Raw genomic sequence first — 18969 nt, 5'->3', positions numbered from 1 at the left:
TGTCCTACCAGCTGATAGAAGACCATGTACCATTATACGTGGGTAAAGAGTAAAGCTTAGGCAATGTATAGATTAGTATGTAACTAGCTAAATTGTTGGCAACTATACAATATAATTTGCTTCACAACTTTTATAACTTTCCATTTTTGTGTATGTGTCTTGTATGATATATTTTTTTATTTGTTGCATCATAGAAAGGTGACATTTTACCAGCTTTTCTCCAAAAATACTGAAAATATACAAGTATTGACTTTTGATATTGGTACCATACATATGTAGCTAGCTATAATAATAGTGTACATGATTCCATAAATTTCATCAATTTTTGCAGTACGTTTGACTTTATTAAGGCGTAGCCCTCCTTCTCCGTTGCTTTCCAAAGATCGTAGTAATAATCCAATGTTGATGAGTGCCCTAGTTAGCTTGATCCTGGTTTGCTATGAATTTTAAGATGAAAAATAGTGTGTCTAAATAACTATATATCCCGATTCGTTGATAATTATAAACGAGTATTAGGTTTGTGCAATAAATGAGTTGAAATCAAGGTCAAATGAAAGTTCAATTCATCTTACATTCAAATTTAATTTCATGCAAGAAAGTTGTTTAAATTAAAGACTTATTATAAATCGATCGAATATAAAAATATAATAACAATGTAACTTCATATATACTTTTAACTGGTTTATTAGATTTTTATTCTTTTTATTAGCTAATGCCCAACGTGTCTATGCCATGCCATGCCCGACTTTGCCAATCGGCTCACTCACATGTAGCAAACAAGGGTGTCTCATTTATGTTCATTGATTTGTGTAATGAAGTTAGGTCAAATTGTCTCTTAAGCCAAGCATCCTAGGTCATACTTTGTATATACTATATAGACGACTTATGTATGACATTATAAATAAAGTGAAACTTAATTACAATGCTTAAGAGTATACATACAAGTTATAAATACCCTGTAGACTTTCTATGGTTTTATATATTCTTGTTGAATTCATAAACCATGTGGCAATAACACGCGGCAAGCCGCAAGAAAAAGGCATATATAGTTAATTTAGATGTTATTTAATTAATTCTCAATCACTTGTCTTGTCTTCGCAAGTTACAGTAATCATAATATGACTGCAGATAACGACTTCTTTCCTCAACAAAAATACCTAAATAAGCATGCACTCTTTTTAATTTGTTACAAAATTAAGCATGCTATCTACTTTATACACATACTTCCTAATTCCCTATATACTATAAACGGAACATTTTCACGCTTACCTCAGCTCACCGCCCCCATATTGCATACTTGTTACGAGTACCTTTCTATTGATGAAACCCACATCTTAGATTGATCACTATACATGGATCGCATTACATACGAAGGGCTCCATATATCATAAAACTTTTAATTCGTATTCTTGTAAATTTGAATTTTTATTTCAATATATATAGGAAATTATCCTATTATATTGGTCATCCCTCGCATACTCAACATACATCACGTATTCGATATATATTATTAGTGGAATATATTGAAATCTCTAATCAAATAAACAAAATAAACAATCTTATATGAAAAACAAAACACTTTGAGTCATAATTAGAAATGTAAATATTTCAACTTGAGCGATCAATTTAAGGCTAAAAGGCTACTTAAATTAATTATGGACCATTATTGTGCATACCCTAAGCCTAGTAGTAAATTCTAATTTTTCACCAAATAGCACTACTTGCAGCATATAATCCTCTACTCATGCTATATGATTATTTTTGTACTAATTGATAAATATAATGTTTAATTTTATATTATTAATTAATTGACATTTGACTTCTAACATATGCTGGTCAACTGCTGGTGTCTAACTTCCAAGCCCCCACACTCCAACATCATAAATCTCTTGCTGTTGTTTAACGATCATAACATTGGACTACTAAGTTAGGAAAGGGAAAATATGTTTTGAAATTAATCAACTAAGATGATGAGCTGGATTACTTTTGAATATTATATTATTCCTCCAAATTATAATTATAATGGTAATTATGGTAACAATAGTATAGATTAAGAAATGACAACGAATTGAGAATGAAGAAAGTGGAGTTCAAAATGATTAGCATCATTCTTATTTTTATCCTATATGAATCAATTGGCATGTCCAATATCCCAGGATATTATACTAGTACTTCATACTTCGTATTGTACAAATCTCGAGATCTTTTTTTTTTTTTGACAATAGCAAAGACAAAGATGTTCAATTCAATGCAAGCATATATAGGTTTCTTTGGCTCAAATTTATTTTCTTCTATATTTTTAGGAATTAGGATCGTTAAGAGTTCAGACTTCAGATTGATTAAGTTGAAAATTTATGTTTTACTATCGATTAAGTATTAAACAATTGTGATGTATGTATACCTTTTAATAGAATATAAATGCATTTTACTATTGGCCTTTTATCGAAATTTTTCTTTGTTATTTATTTATTATTTTTTGGTAATATCATTATTATAGTATTATATGATATAAAATGACTTAATGGTTTAGTTGCATTACGATTCTTTAAATTACTATTCCATAGCTAGTATTTTTTTTTTGGATGAACGGCCGTAGATCAAGTGCAGTGCGCTTTCAATCCTTGTGTAGTTGGAGGAATTTTCTTTTGGCAATTGACACTCAATTGAGCGTGCTACTTAGGTATTAAGGACCCCTTTCTATACTTTGTTTTATACACCTTTTCTACTTTATTTAATTTCAACATAAATTTGCTTCTTTCTAAGATATTTTTCCGTCAAATAGACTGGTTAATCTAAGATATATGGAGATTGTGCACAAAAGTTCATGAGTCAACAAGACATACTGTTTCAATCAATAATAATAGTGTTGCATGGGACCATTTTCAATTTCTTTCTACTATTTTCCCATCAAATTAACCATATATAGTTTTTTTTTTTTATTTTTTTTTTTTTTTGGGGGTGGGGGGGGGGGGGGGGGGGGTGGGGATGCATGCACGTAGCTAGCTCTATGTCAAAATTGTCAACACATGCAAGTCTTGTGTCAAAATATGATGTAATTTGTTAAATATTTAATTGGATCTAACATCAATATACCTTATAATTCATAATTTGATAAACAGATTCATTGGTGACAATTAATTTTGTTGGCTGGGGTGAGTTAATTTTGATTTGACTCATGTTCTTTAAATTGGATAAGTTCTAGATTTTATAATCGATGGACTTTAGTCAAATAATCAGTTACAAAGTGAAATATCCTAGTAGTATATTTAATTATGTAAAAGTATTTTCCGAATGTTTTATTTGCCTGCATAAATAGAATTTGGAATTACAGTACTATATTTCATGAACAGATTTAAATGCAAGCTAATAAAATGTGAAAATGATGTATTACTAATTACTGTCCTTAAGCAATTTAAATTTTGTACGAGTATAAAGTACCCTTGAACATGTATTGGTTCAACTTTCCAATGCAATATAATGTGAATGGAAACCTAATTTAGGACGACTTGGAATAAATACAAAGGTTATACGGAGTAATTAACGGGTAAGTACCCTAATTATCGATGTCCTACAAACTAAAAGAGTGATTTGATCAAAATCTAAAGGCATATCTGTTGTGGGACATCGTCTACACGACGATAAGACCTTCAAATCTACCTTACCCATCTCTAGTCTCAACATACCCATTATACTCATTTGCCCAATACCCCATTCACACATGCGGTTGAGTGAAGGGGGTTTTCCTTTATGGGACCCCTCACCTTCCTTTAATTAATTTCTTTTTAATTCGAGAACCCAAAATACAATCTAATCCGAAGATAAATTAACTTTGTACACTATATATAGTTTTTAAATATTTATCTTACTATCTACGAAGTATATAGTAATCTTGACAGCATAACATATATATCGAGCAATTACTTACTTACGAAATTGATCTTTTATTCCAATAAATAATTATTAGAATAGTTTGTGTGATTAATGAGTTCATAATACCACAAGCAGCCTCAACAAATAAAGCATAATTATTAACTCAGGGATTGACATACTTGGAGTGGACCCTCTTCGTGATTACATGCTTGATCTCTAAGTCTTATTAGCCAACAACAAATATGTGCCCTTTTCCAAGTATATATGGACATATGGTGGTATATATAATTAAATATTTATTCAAACTCTCACCAATTGAATGACTAGTATAATTGTATCATTCCAAAGGTTATAATTAAGTCAATATAATCATACGAAAATACAATTGCAATTAACAACAAAGTTAGTGGTGTATAAAGTGTAATTATACATTACTATAACTACGTGAAAGTTGTAACTTTAATTTTGATGTGTAGTAAAAATCCATCATCACTTACCCGTGCTAAGTTCTTGGGTAGTGACGTTGCAGGGAGTTTTTTGGTGGTTTACATGGATCATTATGTTGCTAAATAAAGGTTACATTCAAATGATAATGATCGCTGATAATGCTGCTTCTAGATTGTTAGTAATTTTGAGATATGTTTTTACCTGAAATTATTGTTAGTAATTATGCAAAAATGTAAACATCATACTTTAGATTGCATAGTTGCAAACAAACACTAGTACTCTCTCTTCATTCTGTTTAATTTATTTATCCCATTGCGATGTACAATTCCTTTTCAAATTTTAGTTGATGAGAGTGAATATAAATGGGACCAATATAGTAAAATGAACGCGAGGGTAAATTTGTGGACCTTCATGACCACTAATGAATGTAGTGGGGCAAAGATAGCAACAAAATTGGGCAAACTAAAAAGATGGAGTAGTAATTTCTATTGGATCTTATTAAGAGTTGAAATATGGCTAATGTGTAGTATCTTACCTTTATGGATCGATATAAATGGAAATAGAAAACATCAAGCCAAATTATGGATCATTCCATGTTGATGAAATTCATCTATGAGCCTAACGGTAAGCCCAACTAATAAGGCCCAACTAATAAGGATTTGTGCGATTCTCTATCATTGATGATTTTATGGATTATTATTCCAATTTTATGGTATTTAAACTTTGTTTTGTAAAAATTGGTTGACAACAAAATGAATGGTCCAGAAAATTCAAATAAATAAAAATCAGATAAATAAATACTTTCTTGATTTTTTTAAACTCTAAACTTTTTGAACTCGTTAATTTTATTGAGTTTGAATTATTTCTTAGAATTAATTATAAAACGAATAAAACATTCTTAAACACTAAATCATCTTGTCAAAAAAAAAAAAAAAAAAACATCAATAATTTGTTTACCTCATTTTTGTCCGCTACTTTAAGTTCTAATTTTTTTCTTTTTTTTTTCTTTTTATAAGAAAGAATATTTTTAAAGGTCGTAAGTTTTTTTTTTTTTTTTTTTTTTTTTAAAGGTCGTAAGTTAATACTTTAATATTGTATGTTTGAATGTTGCATTTCAAAATTGGTTAAGGCTCAATATAGTCCACTTAGGTCTTATGTTGCTACTCAATATTTGGTTTTCACCTGTGATTTAATTTCGTTATAGATTAACACAATATTATGCAAGTTAGAAAATAATCACAATGCATGTACTCTTTTCTCGGTCTCTCCTATTATATACGGAATATTCAGGTTTTACTAGTTTCAAATATACTCAACTCTCTAAAAAACAATATTATTTTTTATTTTAATTTTGAAGAGATTTTAATTTAAAAAATAAAAATGAGAAAATTGTAGATTTTCTCTTAAGTGCACTTATGTCTAGAGACTGAGAGACATATACTTGAGCATACATATATAAAATTTTGAACGATTAAACCAACCTACACTACTACAAAAAGGGGAATACACATCGCCTAAAATAGGGTTTATAGAGCGCCTCTAAGGCGCTCCTCTGAGGGGGTGCCCTATAAAGTCTACAGAACGCCTGTTTGAGGCGATCTATATCTTATAGAATATAGAGCGCCTATCTAAGATAACAACTCTCTATTCTATGTATAAAATAAATAAAATACATGGAATACAGAGCGGTCATCTGAAGATAGGCGCTCTATAGGTATGCAAAACAAGAACGCCTATCATAGATAGGCGATCTCTTTTCCATACTTATTTTTTAAAAAAAAATTATTATTATTATAATTATGAATAATAATAATAATAATAATAATAATAATAATAATAATAATAATAATAATAATAATAATAATAATAATAATAATAATACGTACATAATTAATATAACACCATAATGAATTAATAATAACACTTTATTTATGAAAAAAATTATATACAAACATTTCAATTACAACAACTAAATTAGGAAAAAATACTAATTATATTGCTAGCTAGTACAAGTTTAGACAACCACCACTGCTAGCAACACCTCCAAGCACCACACCAGGCCACACCACAACAATCAGCGACACAACCACCTGCTTTGCACTCGAGTTATAATTTCTGCAACAACGATCCGACAACCACCACTGTAATCACATCAGCCACAACCAACACCCCTGCTCACCGACACTCCCGAATGAACCACCCACAAATCAACACAACAACAGCCAGCACTGCCAAAAAAAAAAAATTATTGCTATTTTTTAGTACTCCAATATAATTAATAAAATAAAAATTAAGCCAAATCTAAAGGTTTAAATCAGAGATATGAGATTTAAAATTAATACTATTGAGAATTAAAATGAAATGATAAAATGAAAATCAAACATTTGAATTAGATAAAATCTAAAGCATAGATCGAAAATTTATAAATCAAAGATTATTACATGAAAACCAAACACCAACATAGCAACCGCGCTAACACAGATCTAAAATAATTGAGAAGTAAAAAAGAAATTTTAAATGAAAATTAGATATTTTAATCAGAATGAAATCATGAACTAATTTAGATCGAAAAAAAAGCAAAAAAAATAATAACAATTACTTTAAAAAACAAATTTGAACATTGACATTCAAACATAAGTGAGATTAATCTTCATATACCTTTTTGCATCTTTATTAGATTTCTCAGTCATTTTTATTGCAACATTTTTACATTGTAATTCAAACAAAAATATAAGCTTCTCCGGCTCAGTCGACGACGGTGGAAAGATTTCTCAGTCAGTTTTATGAGGCTGATTGAAGAGGCTGCAGGTGTACTTGAGGGATAAATTAAAGATGGAACTTTGAAGAGAGAGGACTTAGGGTTAGAGGAGGGAGATAGGGAATGAATAAAAGAAACTAGAGAAGTGCATGACGGCTACCTCTAGATTCAGAGGAAAGTTGTTAGGGTAAGTGATATATATAGATGCGATTTTTTTTTAATAATATATATAGAACGTTTAACTAAGACAGGCGCTCTATATTATCTAGTGTAATATTAGTATATATCAAATAGAGCGGTTACCTCTGACAGGCGCTCTATAGATTTAACTTACAAAGCACCTATCTTACATAGGCGCTCTGTATATTTCTAGAGATCGCCTATGCAACTCAACCGTTGTGTATTGTGTGTTACTTATTCTTGTTTTTGTGGTAGTGCTAAAATTTCTTTTGTTATCATGCAAAAAGGAATCAAAATCATCTACTAGACTACAATTGTCTTTTGCTCTCGAAGTCCACATAATTACTCCGTATTAGCCTAAAAAGAAATAATACGCCATAATTAAGAGAAATCTCATATAGCTTAGGTAAGATCAAGAAATGATGAAATTTTGAGAGATTATGATTTTTGACTCCCAAGAAAGTTATGATTCCATTCTTCACAACTATATATGCGCATGTTCACTTGAAGATTGACAAAACAAAACCTAATTGGTACCATCAATAGGGTACATGATGCTCTACCATGTACCTAATTAGCTAAGCAAAATATAAAAAACTAACCAGTATATTCTATGCTGATTTTATTTTGTTGGTAATAACTAAGTACGTATGCCATATATTAGAGGCCTTAATTACATGTTTTTTTTTTAAAAAAAAAAAAATGAATGATGATGTATGAAAAAATGCTGTTTGTAACCCAACATGTATGCATGCATTTTATTATTATTTTTTTTTATGGTCTACTTATAACCTAATTGTACTCGTGGCATGCAACTTTTATTTACCGATGTCGGGAAACAATTGGTTAGTAACATGCATTTACTATTTTCTTGCACAGTTGAGCTAATGATATACTCCTACTTTTTAATTAATTAGTTGTTACACTTATTTTTGAATATTATTCGATTAATTCAAATTAACCTTAAATTATGCTGACATGTGCCCTTAATTTGTTTCAATTTGTTTCCTACCAACCTCCAAGGAAATTGCATATATTAGTACTATAACCTAGTTAGACTTCATTTATCTTCTTAATTAGGATCATATTATATATAGTCACAATTATTTTCATTTAATTGTACTTCAATTTTTTAGTGCAATTAAAAATCCATGGACGATTTGTATAATTGTATACAACAGTATATAAGAACATTCTAGTATGGATTTTGAACTAATAAACTTCATAACCACCTGTAATGATAGGATCACACTGGGATTCTATTAAAGATCATTATTTTAGCGTATGAGCAATTCATCCGTGTAAGATAAGATTAATTTCATAATTTAGTCTAAACTTGAATTTAGTCACTATACACTATACATGACTTCTAAAGTCTAAGAACTCATTGGTTAGACTGGACTTGATAGGTGGATATAAGCTGCTTTAGTATAATATGCATACATCATGTACGGTTGGGCATAAGTGTGTGAAGGAATTAGTTGTTTCGGTTTCTTCTAGAAGGAATGTACTTTTAAATTAGAAATGAACTCATTGATTAATTTATATTGTCAGCCTCTGTGATGGATGGAATGAATGAACACATTGATTAATATTGTTAGCCTCTGTAGTGGATTAGGAATTGGTCGTTTTGGTTTCATCATTGATGATTCTTTCTCTATTTCGTATTGTACCACCACAATTAAGTAATGCTAATATCAACACTGCGAAAATAAACAAACAACAATTCTAACATTTTTTTCTTTTCTGCATTATCATTGAAAAACCTAAGAATTTTATATTCTACTGTGACTCTACATAGTATTCCAATTAAAAGAATCACCATATACAAATAATGAAAATAAAGATTTTTTTTCAATATACGAGATATTTTACACGTAACATTCAACTTAGCACGACTACAAACAAACAATGCCTAAGCAATAGAAATACTACGTCCGGTTCAATTTACTCGCAACAAAGGGGTATTATTTGTGAAACATAAAATATTCCTTTGTTGCGAGTAAATTGAACCAGAGGTAGTATATTCCTTTGCCGGCCTTTTATTCCTCCATGTGAAGTGCAAACACAAGACAAGTAAAATTAAGTTGCAAAAGCTAGCCATTCCGCGCGCGTTGGCTGCCCTAGTATATGTATAATTAATAGTGTATCACTATGTATATTAGTCTATATCTTCTTATAGCGATATGAGCAATTGGATTGCGTATATAACGATCTTAAAAAACTAGTATTCGAATTTCGTAATTCTTACTGATGAAGAGTTGCTGACTCAAACTGATCTGGAAGCTGGCCTGGAGGAAGTCATGCTTACATAGAGTATAGTAGATCATTGTGAAATCAAAGCAAATTGCAATGTTGCGTACATGTATATAGTAGCCATTAATATGCTACATCAGTTATACAATATACTTCTATGACTTTGGGAATTGAATATAATTATATTATTTGTAATCTTTGAACATACACAAGCAACGAGCATACTATACAAAGAAGAAAATATATAATTACAATAAGATGATATAAATAATACAGAAAAACTAGTGTTTCCCCTAAAGTAAACAATTAGACCAGTTCAGGATCCGCACAATTGTATTTGGTTCTTCAGTCAAAGATATTAATCAATTGACGTATGCATGGTAAGATTTTATAAAATATAAAAAAAAAATCTCAATATAGAATAAGTTTCATATCTACTAGTATAGGATAGCTTAATTATGATAAGTAGTAGTAATATAACTCCTAATATAGAACTATGCACCCCTCGGCCCTCGGCTTCTAAAATTGATAGCCTCATATAACTTTGTTCAATAATATTTTGGTACGACATACATACAAACACACGATGTTTTAATTTCTGCTACAAAATATTACGAATACTCTTATACGGAGTAGTTAGTAATCTAATCAAACCATAAAGTCATACAGATGTCCCATTATTTACATATGAAAATAAAATCATATTATTGAAAAGTTGAAAACACAAACAAAACTTGATAATTGTTTCACAAAGACGTACTACGTACATGTATATGTTCCACTAGAAATCCAATCATCTAGATTAATTATGTCATTATCCCTTTTGATAATTGTAGTTTCGCGGTAATTAAATTACCGTAATATAAGATCCATGCCTTGTAGAATATGGACAACTTATGCAAACTGCTTTTAAAATAGCCACCCATGTATGGCTGTCTCCAGGGCACATGTAAATCTTGGATCTTTACAAACCAAACAAATAATCCATCCCAACATGACTTGCTAATTGTATAATATGAGTTGTCCATATTTTTGGGACAATGAAAAGTTATTGATTCTATAACTAAAGTTTGATAATCCAACTTAACAACTTTGGTCGAGGTTATATTATAAAGTGATTCATCTAGGAAAATTCGAGTGTACATATAATTATTTGTTTATTGAATATATTATAAAGTATACTTACCCACTCGTGTGCACATGAACAAAAGTTTGAGGGACATGATTTAAGATCGTGTTTTCTTGCTCACTCGTGCGTGCACGTGTTAAAGTTTGGTGTTATTGGTCTCAAATTTTGTCAACTAGTCTATAAGTTGTTTTATGGGATTTGAAAATAATCAGTAACAAATTTGAAGGTTGATTTAATGTACCAAAACTAGGATAATGTTGACCTGAAAGTCCTGAATTTGTTCATTTCCTTTTTTTGAGTGGATAGGAGTAGTAGGATATCAATCATACTAGGAATAGAAAGTTCTTAAAACAAAACATTCATGCACCTTGAAAGTTAGAACCTCAAAAAATACAAAGTTGTACAAACTTATTGCACCTTCTATGAAGTTTCCTTCCAAAATAATGTCTCTTTTCTTTATAGAGGTAAAAAGCCATTCCAAAAAAAAAAAAGTAACATTCAATATTAAAAGGTATATAATACGAAGTAACAAATAATCCACTATAATCCATGTAAGTACTGATTTGAAATTATTAGTGAAATAAACTTATACAATGAAATATTGTATATTACTTTCGTTTTATTCCTGGTTCTTTTTACTTTAATTCTGCTTAATTTTACTTTATTTCCTTTTCTCTTACAGAAATATTACGTATTATTAAATTACCTCAACTAGACCCACTTATTTAGAACTTCTTATTATATTTTACATCTCTCATCATGAAGTAATTAAATGTATTGATTCACATTAATTAATTCATTTTCCTTAGTATGTGTATCTACCGTATATAAGAAGACTTCGTGAAATAAAATGAGTATTATACTACGAGTATAAAGATTTTACAAACCCACAAATCATAAACCTATTCTTAATTGGAGTATTTTTCATCCAAATTCTTATTAGTAAGACACCCCAATTTTCTTAAACTTTTCTACTAATATAATATTCTATTGGTGCTATTATATTAGATTGCAAGTTGCTCACTCCATTTATATTTTCTTTTGGAAAATTATGACATTTTATCATGTCAACTTTATAAAAATAAATATGAAGAGGCTACCCCACCCGTAAAAGCATAATCTAATACAAGCATTTTTATATATTAGAGTATTTTTTTTTTTTTTTTGAATAAATATTAGAGTATAATATTGTATTATGTAGTCAAATAATTTCCCTTTCTAAGTGTAGACTTCCGTATATCACAACCAAAGAAAGCAACACTTGTGTTTATTTATTGTCTTGGTTTCCTATATTTGTACGGAATGTACGTGTGTACTCCAAAAGTTCCTATTTCATGCGTTTAATTCTTGTACATTTCACTATTTAGTCGGTTTAATCCAGCTAGTTTTCGAACCAATTAACATTTTTTTTTAAGTTTGGGCCTTTCTCTGTTCAACATGATTTACACTTAATTAATCAATTATTTAATTAATAATAATAACCACACTCTTTATTTTAGTAAGACTAAGTACGGAATATAGCTTTTAGTTTAATGCTCCATCGTGTAAATACTTTTACTAATTTTTTTGTCTTTTGCGTACCTTACTTTCATCTCCATTCAAATATACTTTTCAAAGTATGATTATAATACCACTACTATTCTTGGAGTAAGCACTTTCCAAAATTAATATTTAAGTACACAACTTAAGAATTTATATATTAGTTATTGCAGTAATGTGCATTTTTATATATGCAAATTGCATTGATATTTATATAATTCTAAGCAGTTTAAGTACTTTTCATTCATTCCAGTTATGATTATTAGATATGTAGTATATAGATACAAATATTCATGTTTTTTTTTTTTTTCATATATATATATATATATATATATAAATGAAAAATACATAAATATCATGTTATGCTATTTACTTCCCGTCAAAAAAAAAATAAAAAAAATGTTATGCTATTTACTACTCGAAAAAGCTAGATCATATACTACTTGTATATAATAGTTGTATTATTGTCCTTATAGTTTTAATATTAATTCGTATTGCTACATGTTATTATTGTTCTAGACTTTAGAGTTACGTTAATATATTCAAGCTATCAAAAATCTCAATTTGATAAAGTAAGGTTTTCAATGTGTTTGTCCTTTTGCTCCAACAAATTTAATTCAAAATCTTAATTGGGAATGGAGATTAGCTATCTCTGACCCAAACCTACATCAAAGGGTCGTACAATGAATAAATGACAAATTTCCTTGGTAAGTAATAATCTACTACGTATTCCATAATCATCTTTCTTGACCCTTACGTGCATTATAAAGCTCAATTATTTATGTTAATTATATAACTAATCACACTCATGTATAGTACTTAATAGCTGTAAACAATAGTTAAAAGACAAAAACAAAGAAAGCAAATTTTTAATTATTGTCCAAATAGTACTTGGAGATTATGAGATTTATAATGAGTAGATCTCTTTTGAACTTCAATACCATAAACAAACAAGAAAACTAGGTTTTCGTAATCTGTTTTAATTGTAGCTCTGATATTATTTGTTACGAAGTATGATGTAAGGCATGCAACTTGAAATTTTGGTAGGTGAGGTAGTTTTTTCCAACACAAAATTAGTTGATTTTGTTACGTGAAATTGCTTAACAAACTGTGATGGTACATGTAGCTAGTGTATTATGTAGGAAATTAATATGTTGCTCCATAGTACATTAATTGTCTGTTACCATATAACATTATAACATGATGTTATTGTTACAAGTCTTACAACATAGCATGAGTTGTACTAGATAAGATAATAAGAGATAGTATATGAATCAATAAATCATATAATTGAATGTGATTTTGTTTAATTAGTTTACATTGATATTGAGTTTATATTCAATTGATAGTAAAATCTTAAACCATTGAGGGTAAGAACGAAGAGTAACAATCTTGATAGATGTGTTTATAAGGTTTAATTTAAATCATTGTAATGCAGCTGCTTAATGCCCTTACATTGCATTCTTCCTTGATAATAAGCATCACAAGTTAAGGAAACTAATTATTGGTATCACAAAATTAATAGTAGTACACCGTACCTTATCATTTATCATGTATTATACTATTATTGTTGAATATATAACTAACCTAATACATTAAGGGGCGGAAATAATTAGTATCATGATATTGATTTATGGGCCAAGGCTGCTTAACCATAAGATAATTTGTTACTTGTCTTAGCTAATTATGAATTATCGCAAACTACTCTTATGAATTATGATAGAGGGATTAGTATGTACTTAGTCCACTTTTTCTAGTGGATCCAACTTCTGTGATAGATGCCAATCATGTCATGCATATTCGGTGCATAAATCCTAGCAACAAGATTCATTTCAACATGATTAATTATTTGATTGCATGGTTTATACAAGATTGTACATCACGTACTCAAATTACAAGTTCGCTCGTACACTTGTGGTTACATCCGGCTAAACAAATTTGGAGGTATATATTAACTATGCCTAGATTAGTAAATTCACTAAATTGTATACAATATGACAATTCAAGCATATATTGGATGTCAATTGTTGCTATAAGCAAGGATGAACTTACGAATATACAAATGTACTTTACATATACCCCGTACATAAAAAAACGAATTATATGCTATATTTGGATAACAAATTAGAAGGGAAATGGAAGGGAGGGAAATAGGAGGAAGGGGAAGGAAGGGAAAGTGGAGGAAATGATGAGCTCCATTTTCCCTCCAAATCTCTCCAATTTTGAAAGGATGGTCTTTATTAAAGGAGGAGGGAAAATGGATCTCCCCCTCCCCCTCCCCCTCCCCTTCCCTCCCCCAACCTATTATCCAAACAAGGAAGTTTGTCTCCCTTCCTTTCCCTTCCCTTCCTTTCCTTCCATTTTTTGTTATCCAAACATAGCCATAGTTTCAAAATCATCATTGGTTATTCATCATAATATTCATGACCGTCATTCTATAACCATATTTGTAACTCTGCATTGTACTCTGATCAATTATAAGAAAAGAGATACATGAACATTAACTACTTCAAAGTACCAACATATATATACAAGAATCCATAAAACCGTTGATTGGTAGTTGATATCTTAGCACGCACTAGTATCATTATGTAGCTAATTATATTTAAGTACTCCCTCCGTCCCAAAAAGAACGACCCATTTGGCCAAAACTTTGTCCCAAAAAGAATGACCCATTTGCATTAAAACACCACCAATTTGCAACAATATTTGTGCAAAATTAGCTTCCCCATAGAAAAATTTCATTTTCCATGTTATTTTATTACTTTCTCTCTCTATTTTTTTACAAACCCCATGTAAATTTATCTTTCCAATATACTTTTACTTCTTTTTACTTAACTTCCTTAATACCCGCGTAATCAACCCAAATGGGTCGTTCTTTTTGGGACGGAGGGAGTACTAAATTGTCCGTATTATTTACTGTACAAAGTACACCCAACGTTAGGCAGGGGGCACATATATTGTATACGATATTATTACTCGTATATTTATTTATTGCTTTATTTGTCGCTTTCCACCGAAATTTCCTTCCTACTAATACGTACCCACTAAACAAACAAATCTTCTACATAATTAACAAAATTTTATATTACCATAAAAACCAAACAATTTCTGATTAAGACAATTGTTAATTTTCCCAACATTTATTACACACATACATTAATATTAAAACACATTAAACAGAGCTTAGACTTTAATCGTTACACCCACGAAGCATCATTACAACAAATTAATCAGCTGACTTTTTGTATTTCCCCAAAAATAATTATTTAAAAATAAAAATTCCCCATAATTTTTCCAATTATTTCTCATATATATCTCCTCCCTCTAATCCGCATAATCATCTTCCAGCTCTTTCATTCCTTTTCCTTTCTCTCTCCTCTGTTTCAGACCATTTAACTCCAAAAAAAACAGACTTTATTCAAAAGACAGCATTTTTCTTTTCTTTTTGACTCCTTTTTCAAAAACCCATTTCAAAAAACCATCCAATTTCACTAATTTCACCCCAATTAATCATAAATTACCTTAGATTATCAAGTAATTAAGCCATAATGATGATTAGAGGGAGAAACAGAGGATTCAAATTGGGCAGAAAATTAATCCGGGTTTTTAAATGGGTAACCCGAAAAAGATCATATTCAAGCAAATACGAGAGATTAGAAGGTGAAAATCTTCAAAGAAGGAGTAAAACAATTTCCAGATTATGTAAATGGGGAAAAAAGATTCAACGTGGTTTGATCAACTCAGTAACATCTCGTGGTTATGTCCGAGTTGGTCATGACTCATTAATCGACTCAAAACCGGTTCATGTTCCAAAGGGTCACTTGGCTGTACACGTGGAGGAGCCTGAAGGTCATTTACGACGAGTTGTGGTTCCTGTTCTGTTTCTGAACCATCCTTTGTTTGGAAAGTTGCTGGAAGAAGCTGAAAATGTTTATGGGTTTGATCATCCTGGTCAGATCACTATTCCTTGTCCGATTTCAGAGTTCGAGAAAGTTCAGATGAGGATCGCCGCCGGAAAAGGCAAATGCCGGCCTCGGATTCAGGGTCCGAGTCATATTCCCGGCGTGACGTGTCTATGATTGGTTTGTGAGTAAGCTGATAATATGATGGTAGATATGTTATAAATAGATTTTGGTGGGAAATGAATCTTGATGTAAAGTGCCTCTCTATAAATCAAAAAATTGGTGGTGAATATTGGGGTATTTAGTTACATTAGGTATTTCTATCTCATGTTTTCTTATTTTGTGTTGATTGTTGGATTAGGCCTAGTGTTTGATATAGTAGAGAATCTATAGAATTGTACAAATGAGATGAATCTATGATAATGATGATAATTTCTTTTTAAATGTGTCTTTTCTTTTTCCTTATAAGAATTGATTTCATGATTTGTTTTAATTCCGGTATTAGATATATAATGAGGATTATAACATCAATTAGAAGTAATTGCTCTATCTCACTATAAAATCATGAATTTAATTTTGTATATTACTCTAATAATAAAATCTTGAACAATAATCTTAGGAGCATATTGCATGTTCATTGTACAAACGTAATATTTAGACTTTTTGCACAAACTGGGACTATTATTTGTATGGTTTGAAGCAATTTCTAATTTGGAGTATTTTACTCATTTTGCTAAAAATTTAAAGTTAATTTGACATTATATGCTTGGAATTATTTGAAGTTAATTGTCGTTTTTATATTGTATTCCCTTACTGAGTTAGACAATTAGACAATCACGATTAATCAATAAGCAAGCTCATAGCCTCATAATAGCAAGTTGTGGGGTAAGATTGCTCTTGGATGCGCTTGAGAGCAAAAATCTTTGCAAATCAAAGTTTTGTGTTTGTTTCTTTGGTGAAAAGAGCTTGTGGTGAGGAAATTTTTGGGTTGGATTGGTGTACAATTTTTCACCATTATCAAAAATAAATTTTTTTTTTTGTTCATAGAAAAAAGTTTTGTAAATCGTTTAAGTAAAATGCTATACATAGCCCTTTGCGCTACATCATTTAAAGAGGCTCCCGTTCTTAACTGAGCTTAATTAAAGTTCGTTCATCAAGAAATTAAGTATGTATCTTTTTCAATCTTGCTTTGTAGAATAGTCGAATAGTGTGAACATAAAACATTCTTATAAATACTTTCAATTATTAATGACCCTTTCTCATGCATAATGGAAGAACATAGGAGAAAGGCTAATTAAGTGACCCATATTAATATATTCTTCAATTCCGTGAAATTTGCTTCCTCTAAATTAGGATGTGTCACCCTCAAACTTCTCTATTATAAGAGGTCACAAGCGCAAAACCAATCACATTTAATTTAATATCTTTTAATGAATAAAATAGATGACAAAAAAAAGTATAATGTAGATATATAACACCAACTTTTTATAAAAAAATATCGGACTATATTCTTAGGTTGTCACTTTATAAAAAAAAAATTGATTAAGGCCCTGTCCTCTTCACCTTAAAAAATAATATTAAGTAAAAATAATTTTAATTCAGTAAAAATAAATTCAGTTCAGTAAAATTAATCTCAGTTAAGTAAAAATAAGTTCAGTTCAGCAAAATTAAGGTGAAGAGAACGGGGCCTAAGTTATATAGTACGAAGTAGTTTAAACACCAAAAAATACTAAGCAGTATGGAGTAGTTTTCTAATTAGAGTAATTTTTCAAACTAGATCTAACAAATTAAGAAGCAATTTGTAGCTTGCAAATTCCCTTGATTGCTGATATGTAAGATGATGTTTAACAAGCTTGTTCCGAAAAAGTAATTTTTCTTAGTTGTCCACTCTTTAAGATAGTTATCTTTTTGTTTTGTTTTTTGGAATGGTCATGAAAGTTATAGATCATAATAAGTTTTTGTTATAGTGTTATTTGTAGAGAAACCGAAAACCACCATCTTACCAAATCCTAGTTAGAATTTGGCAAAATCGTAATATGGAGTAGAAAATTTTAAAAAGTTGTTGCGGAACAAGACCTGTGAGTCTACGACCCATAACTTGTAAACAATAATAGGGGAACAGTATCTCCAACGACCACATCTTCAGTTTGGCTTTGGCAGTTAGCATGAGCTTGATTTCCCTCCATTATCACAGGAGATAACTTTTTTTTTTGGGTTGCAAATTTTCGTTAGTTGCTCGCCATTAGCTGAACCTAAATCGATTATAAAATCACAAAGTCCACTTCCCTCACATTACAAATCGAATATCAAATCTTGGGTTCAGGCCCACATGTATATTAGCAAATAATTTTTTATCGAAGTTGTGAAATTGTTACTTAGTTTATGTATTTTATGAAGAATCAAAATCTTTAGTTTATGTAATCTTAGTCTTTTTTTTTTTTTTGACAAAGGTATGTAATCTTAGTCAATGTGCAAATAACATGCACATTTAATAATGATCCTTACTCCGTACCTTACTAGTAGCCTTCTATATAATTCTTCAGGAGAATAGCACTTCACCAGCACTTTCGACGACTTGTTATATACGAAGTACAAAATACTCCATAATCAAACCGAAATTGAACTAATATTTCTTACATTGAACATGTGTTATTAACGGTGGTCTCTGTCACACATGATAAATACTACGAAGTATATGTTTAAATAACACCACAATACTCGGAATGACCTTCTAGAAAAAGTTGTTAAATGTGAACTATTAGTTGTTTTAATCTTGAAGCTAAATTGTAACATTATAGTGAGAATAACATGAAAATAAGGGCTAGGATTAGGGGTAATTAAGTAAACTCTGCAAACAGTGTGAATTGTATTTTGGTTTATATCTC

At 30.0% G+C, this 18969-nt stretch overlaps 1 long non-coding RNA gene and 1 pseudogene across 1 annotated transcript; one reads left to right on the top strand and one right to left on the bottom strand.

The window, feature by feature from the left end:
* Positions 1 to 6224: 6224 nt before the first annotated feature.
* LOC145581497 (uncharacterized) lies at positions 6225 to 7223 on the bottom strand. Its single transcript, XR_014099640.1, has 2 exons — positions 6976 to 7223; positions 6225 to 6545 (listed from the first exon to the last, which is right to left on the bottom strand). It is a non-coding gene; the product is annotated as an uncharacterized LOC145581497 (long non-coding RNA).
* An 8290-nt stretch (positions 7224 to 15513) lies between these two features.
* LOC145581487 (auxin-responsive protein SAUR36 pseudogene) lies at positions 15514 to 16528 on the top strand (annotated as a pseudogene).
* The last annotated feature ends 2441 nt before the right edge of the window (positions 16529 to 18969 follow it).

Source organism: Chenopodium album, chromosome 2, assembly GCF_948465745.1.
Source record: "Chenopodium album chromosome 2, dcCheAlbu1.1, whole genome shotgun sequence".
NCBI lineage: Eukaryota > Viridiplantae > Streptophyta > Magnoliopsida > Caryophyllales > Amaranthaceae > Chenopodium > Chenopodium album.
Note: the sequence above shows the minus strand (reverse complement) of the source record. Positions and strands in the feature narration are given on the sequence as shown.